This window comes from Vanacampus margaritifer, chromosome 10 (assembly GCF_051991255.1).
Source record: "Vanacampus margaritifer isolate UIUO_Vmar chromosome 10, RoL_Vmar_1.0, whole genome shotgun sequence".
Classification (NCBI taxonomy): domain Eukaryota; kingdom Metazoa; phylum Chordata; class Actinopteri; order Syngnathiformes; family Syngnathidae; genus Vanacampus; species Vanacampus margaritifer.
This window is the reverse complement of record NC_135441.1, coordinates 17974221-17987150: the sequence shown is the minus strand read 5'-3', so window position 1 is coordinate 17987150 and position 12930 is coordinate 17974221. Positions and strand designations below refer to the sequence as shown.

General features: G+C 41.6%; 1 protein-coding gene across 2 annotated transcripts in view; it reads right to left on the bottom strand.

Annotated features, from left to right (window-relative positions):
* Window positions 1-12930, bottom strand: part of pcdh19 (protocadherin 19) — a 70748-nt gene that overhangs the window by 9084 nt on the left and 48734 nt on the right. The gene's annotated exons all lie outside the window — the stretch shown is intronic.

Sequence of the window (12930 nt, the reverse complement as noted above, 5' to 3'; positions counted from 1 at the left end):
GTCAAAGGACAAATCGATCCATGTCACATCTCTTAAGATTCTTACAGATACAAACTGTGGTACTGCACATTAAAAGTGTAATGGTGGTCTGGTACAACCAGGGATATTATCCAATACACACAGAAAACTTGGATATTGCTAGTGATTAAATTTCTGAAGCTACAGTAAGTGTTTTATTGTTTCATTTGCAATATATCTAGGGGGCGGTGAGAGGTGCACCATCTCTGTCGTGGATGTGGAAGTGATGCATGCCTTAAAAAGTTTCAGAAAGGCGCATTTCATAACTCACATAAAAGTACTTAATCAGGCTTGTATTCAGTATCTGATGTTTTCATCCGACAGGTTGCAATTTCAAACACATTTCCCTCCCAAATCAGTGAATACACCGGGACTGACTTCACCCTGTTGTCTTGTTATTTGAAACTGTGTAGAATCCCTAAATCTTTTCAAAGAGCATGTCTTACGGCGCCCGTGGTTGTTGCGAGTGTCGGCTGCCATGTCTCCATGAAAGGGGTAAAATTTGCTGCTCGACAGCATCCACTAGCTGCTCTCATCACGGAGCCGCATTGTATCTTTGACAGTGAAATGGCTGTTTTGTAATTGCACTCCGTATTAATTTTCCGTTCTGGCAGCCACACGGCAAAGATTGATTAAATCCAAATTGTTACTACAGGACCTTGATGAAGCTGTTGCCACAGAAGCGGATAGAAAAATCATATGGGAGAGCAATTCAGGGGGAGAAATGGCACCAGTAGCAGAGTCAGGAGAGAGTGTTAACCAGTTTTTGGAAGTCCAGTACATGCTCTCACGTGTAGTCATCTCGTCAGTCCTAACCACAGCAGTGGAACGGGTGCTCCGGCCAGCTTAGTCTCGGACAAACAGCCTCATCCACCACTCACCCGAGAGAGTCCGAGCCTTGCTGTCATCCCAGCGAGCCAATTCAGTGTGTGCGCCATAAATCAGCCCGCAGGCTCGGCTCCAGCGGGAGCGGCAAGATGGAGTGTGATGGTCTTGTTTTTACAAACAGTAGAGGGGCACCCTTACTGCGCCGGGCAAGCCATCACTCTCCGCACAGCATCGAGTCCTCTCCTTCTTCCCGCAGCATCTGCTTCTTTCATATGAAGTTTAACCCACCACCAAAATACCCCCTCGATTCATCCCTTGCTGCTCCCCCGCCATAGCCCATCCTTTATACGTCTCCTCCTCCTGTCCTCCCCTTTCATCTCATCGGCGCTGCGGTCTTGACATACATTTCTGTAATTAAATCTATCCCTCATCCAAAATTCTTCTCATTTATGCCGAGAATTACTTCAAGTCTGGCAGTCAAATATTAATTGTGAAAGAAATTGGAATCACTGGGCGGTCTTGTTAGCTCCTTGATACGTGCGGCAAAGCCAGAGGTTCACGCGCTTTGCGATTTGCACGTTAGCACCAGTCAATTTATGAAGAACGGATTCAACGTTGAATCCATCACGCGGCAGAATGTCTGACAGCTTGTCAACTTGCCTCACGCGTGGCTGTGCCCTCCCCACGGCTATTAAAAGATGTCACTTCAACTTAATTCTAGTATATACATGCCATTCTATAGCCACACTTGCTCGATTATTTAAAAAGGAAGCGGGGGAAAACGTACTCCAGGTTTTGACCTTGGCCGCTGATGTTCCCGAGCCAGCAGGTTTTGATGTGAGGAATGAATTACCCAACCAGTGTTAACAAACAATGCACTTGCGTCTAAATTGGTACAAACAGCAGCTGTTTAACAGCTGTGTAACAGCGACGGGTGGGTCGAACAAACACCCAACAATGGACTTGCTGTTAATAAATCATTATATCATTGTTAGGTTCAAAGGCAGGACTATTGGCTATTGAACTGCTATGTTAGGTACAAATGAGACGGTTTTTGCAATGATATGTGGGCGGCCGCTTTCTAATGTCCAGGCAATGACAGGATTCTTCCACATTATTCTACCTAGTGAAGACCATCTGGAGCTTAGACCAATAGCTTTTATTCTTTGTTTGGCTTGGTAGTGTAATACTAAACAAGGTGCAGCTAATAAGAATGGTGTATGTCATGTAGGTATTGGAATTTTCAAAAATAAGATGTTAATTATCCTGAACTCATTCACTCCCAGCCATTTTCACAGAGGTGACCCCCTTCGCTCCTGGCTGTTTTCCACAGAATATTCTGTTCTATTGTTATAAAAACATAGAACCTAACAAAAGAAATATTAAGAGTTTCATTATTATTCACAAACCTGTTAAAAACACTGGGGAAAAAAGCTTGTTGCAACATGGCCCTTGCTGATCTCTTATACTCTGCTGCCACCTGCTGGCCGTTTTCTTGTAACTACCATTGCTTTAAGCGACCTCTTCATGTCAGAAGCTGTATCAAAGCCTTCTGTATGCTCTATCACACAAAAAAAAAACTATAACAAACGTATAAACATGTTTTTGGGAGTGCAGGATGAAGTATTAAACGTATTTGTACGATTTTGGGTATGAATGAGTTTAAAAAAATACAACACTTACATCCTTCACTGTTCATTTGTCTTAAAAAGTTGTCCAATTGTGCCAAGTAAAAGAAGATAAAAAGAAGAAAAGAAAAATAATTTAATTCAGTATAGGGAGTCCTTAGGTTATGAATGGTGCGCAATGAGGTGTGATGAGTGGTACATCTTGGACTGGTCTCCAGCTATAGCTATAGCACACATAAAAACCACTAACAACTACGAAGAGGGGAGAGCATGCGAACTCCAAACAGGAAAGCTGTAGTCCATAGTTGAACCTGCAACCTTACAACTGTGAGGCAGACCTGCTAACCACTATTAAACATGCTGAAAAGGAAATCGAGAATAAGTTGGTGGATTCACTAAAATGTACAGTATAATTGACAATGGAATGAAACACCATTCAAGGTGGAATAATTTAAAAAGTACGATTTTTTGTTCTCTTTATCACAATCTTGGCAGTACGAAAAAATGCATAAAGTTTCTATCTGGCTTCAACCTACAATTTCTGTTATCAGCCCTGCTGTGTTATTGGCCTTAAAGACCCATTTAGATGAAAACTCCTTCTTAAGGTTGAGAAAAAAACAAGAAAAAAAACGGTTTGAATATAAACGGTTTCTGTGCTTTTTAAGTACAAGTGCACAAAAGATCCATCAAATCCATCAAGGTTGACGGTAAAAGCTTTCTATAGACTATAATTATTTTCAAGCTTTTGCAATGCAATATGCAGTGTGGTGTTCGCTACTGTAGCAACACAAATGTCACCCTTGCCAGTTGTCAGCTTTTCCAAATTGCCCTCCTAAAGGTAAGCTTTGCAGTTGACCTGTGTTCCCGCTCTCCTGGTCCATGTCGAGAATATAACGCCCTCCCCAAAACTCCACACAGCGGGTGCCTGGCATCCCAGCTGTGCACCTGCTAACCCCACCATGACAGCAGAACGGTCCGCCCGCCCCGCACATATGTGATTGACTCATTTTAACTCAGCACAGCTTTTAGCAGAGGACATCTTTAAATATAACCAAAATGAAAGCGGCGATTCAGTGTTTAAGCCTGACCGAGCTCACAAACTAATTTGCTCCTAAACCCCTGAGTCTGAGGGGAACCATAAAGGAGGGGTAGAGGCAGAATTTCAGTAGTCAGCGTTGAGATGGAGATGAAAACCAAAGGGGGGTGGGTAAATGGGCTAAATCACCTGTGAAAATGTTTCACATTCAGATAACTTTGACCTGTAAAATGCGTTTGAGACGTTGGTAATGTCACTTTGAAAAGAAACTGTTCTAATCCTAAATGGTCTTTTGAATACCTTTTATTGGCGTCTGCGTGGCTTTAGTAATGCATGTTTGTTGTAATATAATACAATCAAACAAGCACCATGTCTATTTTCTTTCTTTTTTATTATTTCATCGCTTAGTAGTTCTGGTTTATTTTTCCAGGTGGAACAGACAAACACAAAACCTCGGTGCCACTAAATGTGTCTGGACTTCACACTATGACAGCACAGCAAATATTCAAACCCTCTTTCTCTCTCTCTCCCCCTCTCGCTCTGCTTCCGCCTCAAAAAAGCAGTCTTACATAATTAATACAATGTGCCTTCTCATTCAGTCACATTCACTTTGTGTCAGCCAGGCCTATGTGTTTAATATTCCATTTTATCTTGTCACCGAGCCCCGGTGAGGTACCCGCACTCTTATATCCCCCCTCTACCTTCCGCCTTTTCTTTCCTCCCCCTTCCCCTTCCCTTGAAAAGTCTCTTCGAGGTAATTTTAACAACCTCTGGAAGTAGGACATTGTAATACAATGAGTGGCAGTAGGAAGTATGAGGGGCAGCTTGAGCTTGGTGTGTAGAAAGGCACACAATGACGGAGTGGTTCACAGGGTTAGACATCATGGCTCAGAACCGACACTTGTGCTGTTTTCTCAAGGAATGTGATGCAGGCAGTGCATGTTTGGGCACCGTCTCAATTCTCACCAGCAACTAGTCATAGCAAATCTTAATCCCTTGTCAATTTTGTGACCGGTGGTTGCATTATTGCTTTCGCTAATGCTAAATGCTATCTTGGTTAGTTGGTTGATTAAGCAGTGCTAAACAATGCCCTCAACCTTTTTTGCTCGGCTATTGAGAGTTAGCTGTGTCGTTTACCGAGCTCGCACCAGTCCCACATTGAAACATTGGAAATATGTCACCAGAATAGCTCAGCTTGCGTTGGGTATAACTGTCGACTGCAGCATTAGGCTAGTAGGACTTCATTTCCCATGATTCTTTAGACACAGAATCAGGAAATAGTTCTAGTTCCAGTTTAATGAAAACACGCCTACTAGTGATTAGATGTGGATAAGAATAAGAATGCTAACGTCAGGGTGAAAGTAAATATGAAGGAATTTAACAGTTAAATTGGTTTCTCATATGAATTGCTATGATAATTGTGTGATTGACATACAGATGGCCCAAACAATTGGCTAAAGACTAAAGACAAACAAAATGTGATGCCAGGACTTTTTTTTTTTTTTGTAATAACTACCGTTGCTTTAAGCCACCTCTTCATGTCAGAAGCTGTATCAAAGCCTTCTGTATACTCTTGCATACCCCCCCCCCCCCCATAAAAAACATCTAAATACGTTGTTGGGAGTGAAGCACAAAGTATTTAAAAACGTATTTACACATTTTTTGGTTTGAATGAGTTACAAGGGTATACTGTACATTATCCAACACTGAGTGCAGACAGTTTTTCAGTTACAATGTGTAACACTTCTTGATGAAAAAGGCTGTTCTTCACCATTCTGCCTGTCAAACACCAACGGCTGTGCTGATGTCTTTTTGGCTCCACATTATTCACCATAGCGAGAGCCGCTCCACGATACCACTTAATATGAGTCCGAATCAATAGCCTTAGCATTACCACCTGCCATCCAGTGCTGCACTCTACAGTGTCCAAGTCCGCAAAAAGCTCTGCACATGTGCACGAGAGCGAAGGGGGGTAGCGGCCGGTGGGAGACGGGGGAATTAATAGGCACATCTTTTGTAATTTGAGTTACATACATAAGGACGATGGCAGGGGTCTGACACAGTGGACGTAATTGGATTTCCCTGTGTGCGCCCACTCATGATAACATGCTGAGCTGTGACACGCAAACGTCCTTATGCGTGGCGATGGGTGATGGGTGGGCAAGAAGCAAGGTGCAGCAGAGTGGAAGTGGCAGGTGTCAAAGATCCAATTCCCGCCATCCGCTTCTCCGCTTCCTTGTCTCGGAAGACGGCGGCCGAGCGACCCATCCCCCCCCCGGCAAAGCCCCACAAGAGGTTTTGCGTGGACTACTAAATACAATGTGGCTGAACCTATGTTGAGGAATGAAGAGGTCAAGCCTGCTTTATTTATTTCCTGATGCTAATGTCAGCCGAGTAGGTGCATACAACATACAAAAGCCCACTAGACAGGGTAGGGGGTTGGGGGGGGGGGTGCAGAGCTGCAGGCCTGTCCTCTTCATGCATTTTGGCCTTGTTTTTAACGAGCGCGGCATGAGAAGAGGCACATCATTAAATAGAGCCCCTCTGAGACTTTCCTGTCTGCCATTAAACTTAACAGCCGACCTCTCCCATTACCTTTTATCCTTCCCTTTAAGAGGCAGGGGACAGAGGGGCTTTGAAAAGTCAAATTTGGCCACCATCGATTGAGTCCCCAGCTTAGTTATATGAAAGAGAGGACAATAAAGCCACTACTGTGCACTTTTTTTTTTCCGACCCCCCCCCCCCCTCTCTATACTCTAAAGCCCAAGACTGTAAATAACCAGCAACTGATCTGCCTGATTTTACATGAATACGATAATTATGCTAATGCCCATAAAGATTTGCCTGAAGGAAATATCCCTTTTTTGTACAAATGGCTCTTTGTGAATAATGTTGTTAATGTTGATTAATTCACTTAATTTGCTTATGCAGCACCGCTGGCCACGATGCAGAAAACACATCCACGCGTCGCGCTCAGCCGCTGACCTTTTTTCACGCTCAAGTGGGCGAAAAACAAGCGGAAACTAGCATACAGCACAACACACTTCAGAGTGACTACTGGTAGTAATCATCCAGGCAGTGTTACAGGCATGCACGCCGCACTTCAGATGTGGATCGTTTGCATGCTGCAACACCAACAACAATAAAAACACTTTAACGACTGAAACTAAATCAAACAAAATGTCTGGTTTGTTCAAAACAGATTTGGGATTTTTTTGGGCAGGAAGGTGCAGGAAAATTATGTCATGGCATTTCAAAAAAGTAATTGCACTGATATTGTCCCTATACTTTTCCCCCTTTATTATATTAGTGGTTGATTGTTCTGTGAAGACCATAAATGCAAACTTGAATGAATGTGATGTTTATTCAACAATCAGGGAAATAGTCATAATTAGAGATATTCGATACTGTTTTTCTTTCAGACTGATACCAGTATGAGTACTCAACTTGAGTAGTCAACAAAACCAAGTACTGATACCACGAGCACTTTTGATTGGCTGATACTGCTATCGGCCACTGTCGCAAGTACCGATACCTTGAAATAATGCTGATGCTGATACCTGGTAGTGATACTTGCCCATTCCTAGTCATGATAATCCACAATAAAATGAACCACATTTGTAATTTCCCAACTTCAACAACAAAGCTTGGAAATTCAAATTTTGAAGAAATTTACCATCCTTAGTTTTTTAAAATTATAATTATTATTATTAAACAATGTGTTGAAAATATGACATTTGAAGTAGGCATTAAAATGTTACATTTTGGCGATTTTAAGATTTAATGCTTATTTCTGTAAAGTTTCAAGGCTTTTTCATACATACTTTTCAGAGCCAACTCCAATTTCTCATCTATGACAAGAGAAGCGGCACAATTCTGAGTCTGTCTGCAGCTGGAGTGAACATCCAAGGTCTCTTGACGTAGCCTTGACCAAGAAAAAAAGGTCCAGCCTCATCAATAGTTGATATCTGGAGTCACGCGCCGAGCCGCCTGCTGCTGAGACCGAATGTCGAATTAGAGCACGGCTGGCCAAGGTCACATGGGGGACAGCGAGAGAGCAGCAACGCTGATTGCTGAATGAAAGATGATAGACGTGCGTCGTATGGCTTGACTTTAACCTCCCGTTTATGTCTGCCGGGGTCTGCCTTTTCATGACCTGAGAAAATTAGGTTGCTCAAGTTGCAATTAAAATGATTACTGAATAAATGTGAAGGGAACAAATTACAGAGGTCCTCGAGTACAGACTTTTTGAGCTTTGCGGCGTGCAAGGAATTATTCGTTTGATCTAGATTATTTTTTTTATACAAATATTTGCTGTAATTATGACTTCAATGTTGCGACTTTGACACACTTCGAAGAAAGAGCACACATTTGCATCTCTATTCTATCACTATTAAGGTAGTAGCAGCATCTACAAGGAACTATTTCAATGGTCCGACGATGTACAATAATGCGTCGATGCAATTAAAGTGACGTAAACTGTTCGTCGATCAACGGTCGAGCTGATTTGTTGTCATCTAAGCCTTTTGCTGGGTCTTAGCCAGAGGCGGAGCTACTGTTCTCTGGCCACCTCCACACCTAGTTTTACTATTTAAATCAACTGTATATTGACCTGAGTGCAAAGAATCGGTCTTTAGTAAAGAACATTTGATTCTTACAGTCGTTCATTTGAATCGTTGCTTTCACACCACAGCAAGCACACAACATGACCTAGAAGTCATTGTTTATCATAGCATCCACAGGCATAATTTTATTAAATAAAATGCACACATAACCAGAACTTTGCTCAACACAGTCATAATATAGCACAAGCAGGAGCAAAGTTAAGTTAAGTTGGAAGTTAAAAGCAGTGTTTAAAATTGTGAAGAATTAAGAGATTTTTCTGCCATTGCACTTTTTGATTGGTCGCAGAATGCAAAATGGCGTCGGCTGTCTGTGACAATTGATTACTCTGATTGCTGTTAGCTAGCAATCAGTGCGTGTGATAGAAGTAGAATACTAAATAGTAAAAAAAAAAGCAAATAAATGGCCTTATCTCGTTAATTAGGTTCAGCAAAAATATTGCTACTTTGACTTCTACATGCTTGATTATGAGTATGATTGGCATTGTTTTGGATATGTGTGTATTTCATTTCACCAAACCGTGAATGTGGATGGTATGATAAAGAATCACTCAAGTGTTGCATCACCCCATCCACAGCGCTTAGACTCCACATAATGTCAACATTGCTGCAGTGCTGCCCTATGTCTCCTCTCGGATAACATTTTTCAAATCGAGGCCTTTACTGTGCAGTGGAAACTGTTTGCCACTCCTTGTTCAAGTCAAGCTATGCGTGATGGACAGATAAGATGGGAAAAAAAAACTCCAATGGATTAATGAGGATAGAGGTGTAGCATTTTCCCACAGAAAAAGGAAAGGAAGTGAGAGGGGTTAAAAATGCCTTAAGGACCCTCCCCTCCCTCCCGCATCGCCCCAGCTGCAGTGATAAGTGTCTCTTTGTATTCTGGACAGAAAAGTACAAGCTACAATGTACTTGTCCGCGGCTGATTATACCCACTGATTACAACCGAGAGTTGAATTTATATTCTTAGGCGGTAAAACGCATGCCTTTCCTGTGCTTGTGAAGAGTGAAACTGCATGTGCACCGGCTTCTCGTATGTTAATACTGTCCGCTTTATCTCTGCTTCACGACTACTATGAGAGCTCCTAAATGTGAGTCAGTGCTACAGGTAATGGAGCTGATTATAGCCGGCTGGGCTGCTGGCCAGCTGCCTAGAGGGAGCGCGGACCACCCGGTCGGTGTCTCATATCCTGGGATCCCTGTAATACAAGCCGGGCTTGGCAGTCTCTTGGCGGCTATCCTGCCCACTCGCGGGTCTCCTCTGGTCCATGCGTATATGTGCACGCCTTCATATCAGCTTGTTTACTCGGCCAGTAACAATGATGCCACGAGTCCATTGTGACTCTGTTTACAGCTCAGCGTTGGCTCCGGAGTGAAGCTAACTGCTATTTTCTGTCCGTGGGGAGGCGTTTGGGGCGAGAGCGGTCCCCAACCTTTTTTGGCGCCATGGACCAGTTTCATGAAGCAAATTTCAGCACATAAACAAATGATTAAAAATATAACTCATGATTATGCTGAATGTAGTTGTAATTAGTGGGGTCCCAAATGCAAAACAATGACCAGTAGTGTTATTTATGTCAGGTCTACTAAGTAATTTTGTTTTAGTTGCCATCATTGCAGAAAGTCCAGCTTCACGTAGGAAATGGGAGCAAGGTATTCAGTGCTTTTTATCTTTTTAAATTATTTTTTTGTTGCCATATTGGGATTCATAAAAAAGTTAATGAAGTTATAGGACGTTAATCCATGGCATATGTGTTTGTGTTACCAGTAGTTGAATGTGTGTCGTATTCAGTTCGTTTGTTTGATTTACAGTAGGTTGGTCTATGTTTTTAGTTAATTTTTTTCAACAAACAGTAACTTTAGTTTGTGTTGCATTGCTCATCTGAGGATTGCTTGTGAAATTCTGAATATAAATGTTTTGATTTTGGCTGTCTGATCAATCGGGCAGACATGACTCTTTTTTTTTTTTTTTTTTTAAACTTTACAAAATAATTTCACGGGCCGTATTAAACCCCTCTGTGGGCCTTATCTGGCCCGCATGCCCTATGTTTGACACCGCTGATTTAAAGAAAGACCTGTATATCCCAAAATAGCATTTTCCCTTAAATTGCATGAAATTTCCTTTAATTTCTCATTTTTAGTTCGTGATCATGAAAGGGCGACCTTGCGAGTACCAATACCTTGAAATAAGGCCGATACCTGGTATTGATACTCATCCATCCCTACATAATATATAGAATTTGATGCATGAGAGCCACCTGAAGCGACAAATTTGTATTTTAATTATAATCACTGTGTGTCTAATTCAAAATGTAAATAATCTCTGTCTTCTTTTCTCTCTTTTGTGACACTCTTTGTAGTAAATTTAACGTGACAAACAGTTTGATCAACCACAAGCTGCTTGGATTTCCAAAGATCTGCAATGTTCATGAGTGTCCGCATTTTGTTAATGTTTTTTTTTTCTCCTATCTTAATAATCAAACCAAATCTGGCCAAGACTTTTCACCACCCATTTCCATTAAAAAAATAAATAAATCCCTTTCTGAAGAAGCTCTCAAAAGAGGATGTTGACTTATGTTTTAACAACCATATTGTGTGACAAGCATTTTGATTATAGATTCTGACGCTCAATACAGAACTTCCTGTTCAGTCGGTGTGGCCAAATGTCCGACCAGAGTCCGCAACCTCGTGGTTGGGGACATCAAGTCTTAACAACTTTAGTGGCGTGCAAACAAATAGCACGGCTGAAATGATGAATGACAGCGACTTATCAGTCCAAGAGACAATTCCCCAACAGAGCTCACCTTCGTGTCTCATCTACGACATTTCACATTTGATTGTGTGCAGCGTTGTTGGGAATGTTATTCCCCCTCCAAAAATTGGCTTAAATGAATCACATGTCCGGCGCTTGGGCCCACCAGAGTGTCAGAAAGACAAATAATGCGCTTATAGCGCCTCGTGACCAGTGTGTGTTTGCGTGTTCAGATGGAAGCAGGTAAATAAGAGCACCGTGGCACAGCCCGCCATCTTAACCTCTCCTTATGCTGAATGTGCATCACGCAGATCATGCAAATCACCACCCAGAAGTGGTGAACATTGCTCTGCTCCCGCAATGACCCGGGCTAATGTAATCATACTGGGTGTGCACAAGGCGCTTTGCACGGGGATGGGGAGGGTAACTGTGTGTATCTCGAAGATGGGGAAATTATAAATAAGTTTTGACTTGCTAGGGTCCATTGAATAACAATATGGAGCAATTTGATCAAAACATAGCTTTAAAAGGGAAAGTCTACCCCAAAAAATCTGTGCGCTCGCACTACTCTAAACACAATATTCTGATTAATATTGTGTTTGTAGAAAAATAAATAAGCAGCTAAGGTATTGACCAATCATGGCTGAGCTTGCCCTTACACGCCCAAACTCAGAAAACAGATGAGCCGTGATTAGTCGTTGTGTGATGTAATTTTAAGTCGACAGCAAATGGCAAAATGGCTGCCCCCTTACATAGATAAAAATGGATAGATTTTGCAGCTCAATTGAAATTCCGCAAACACAGTATTAATCAGAATATTGTATTTAGGCTATTGGAACACATACAACATATTGTAAAGAAAGTTTTTGGGTTGACTTCCTCTTTAAAATCATGTTATTATTTATTTATGTGGGTATTTATTTACTTTAAGCCCACTAAGGGGGTAATGTTTGTGACGGAAGCGAATATTGATTTAACGTCAGGGTTTGCTCAAGGTCGTAAGTTCTCTTAACATTTCCTGAAGTTCTCTAAACAGTTTTAATGGTTCTCTAAACAGTCTTAATGTTTTTTCTTGTTGCAACAAAAAACAACAACATTAAAACTCTAGGCAAACGTCCGACAAACCCTGACGGGAGCGCATTTCCGCTACCATCAATAACACTTAGTGGGATACAGGCTTAAGTAAGACTGGACAATTTATGCGTCCATCTTTTAACTTCGGGGTTTAATCTGTTTCCAGACCGCAAGTCAAGGTCCAAGAACTTCACATCAACCCCAAAGAGAGCGATAATATGTTTAATTGAACATTCATGGTTTTGTTGATGAATTTGATTTACAGTGGTACCTCGGAGTTTGAGCATAATTCGTTCCTGGGAAGTGTTCAAAGTCCGAATTGTTCAACCTCCGAAACATTTTTTTTTCCATAGAAAATAATTTAAATGCAATTAATTTGTTCCCAAGCTCCAAAAACAGAAAATTCCTATTTTAATTTATATTTATGTTTTTTGCATAATTCGGCATTGCTCGGCTTCACTCGGCTACCCGTTCAAAGTACGTTCAGCTTTGCTTGCTTTGTTTGGGTGTTTAAACTCCGAGACCGAGGTCAAACTCAGAGGCATTTTTTTACTCCGATTTTTTGGTTGAAGTCCGATTTGTATGAGTTCCGAGACGTTCAAACTCCGAGGTTCCACTGTATGTTCAGCTTTGTAATGTAGCATTGCTAATTTATCCCTTCTATGTTTGTGTGAGTCCTAAACTTTACCTGATTACTAAACACTGCACTTTCTTTTCGAATTTGGCACGGGTCCTTTTTCGTCTTATGATAGCCCACCCTAAATTGGTACAGATTGCTTGGTCATACTGGTTCTTGAGGCTTTTTCCACCCTACATTTCCAGAGGGTGCTTTTTAGAAAATGAAACATTTTCACCAGGACACACAAAAGTTGGTGAGTTTTCAGGCATGTACAGGCCCACAAAAGGTGATTAATTTGCCACATTCTAATATTGCTCTCAAAATGCTGCATCTCCCAATCCCTAACCATTCCT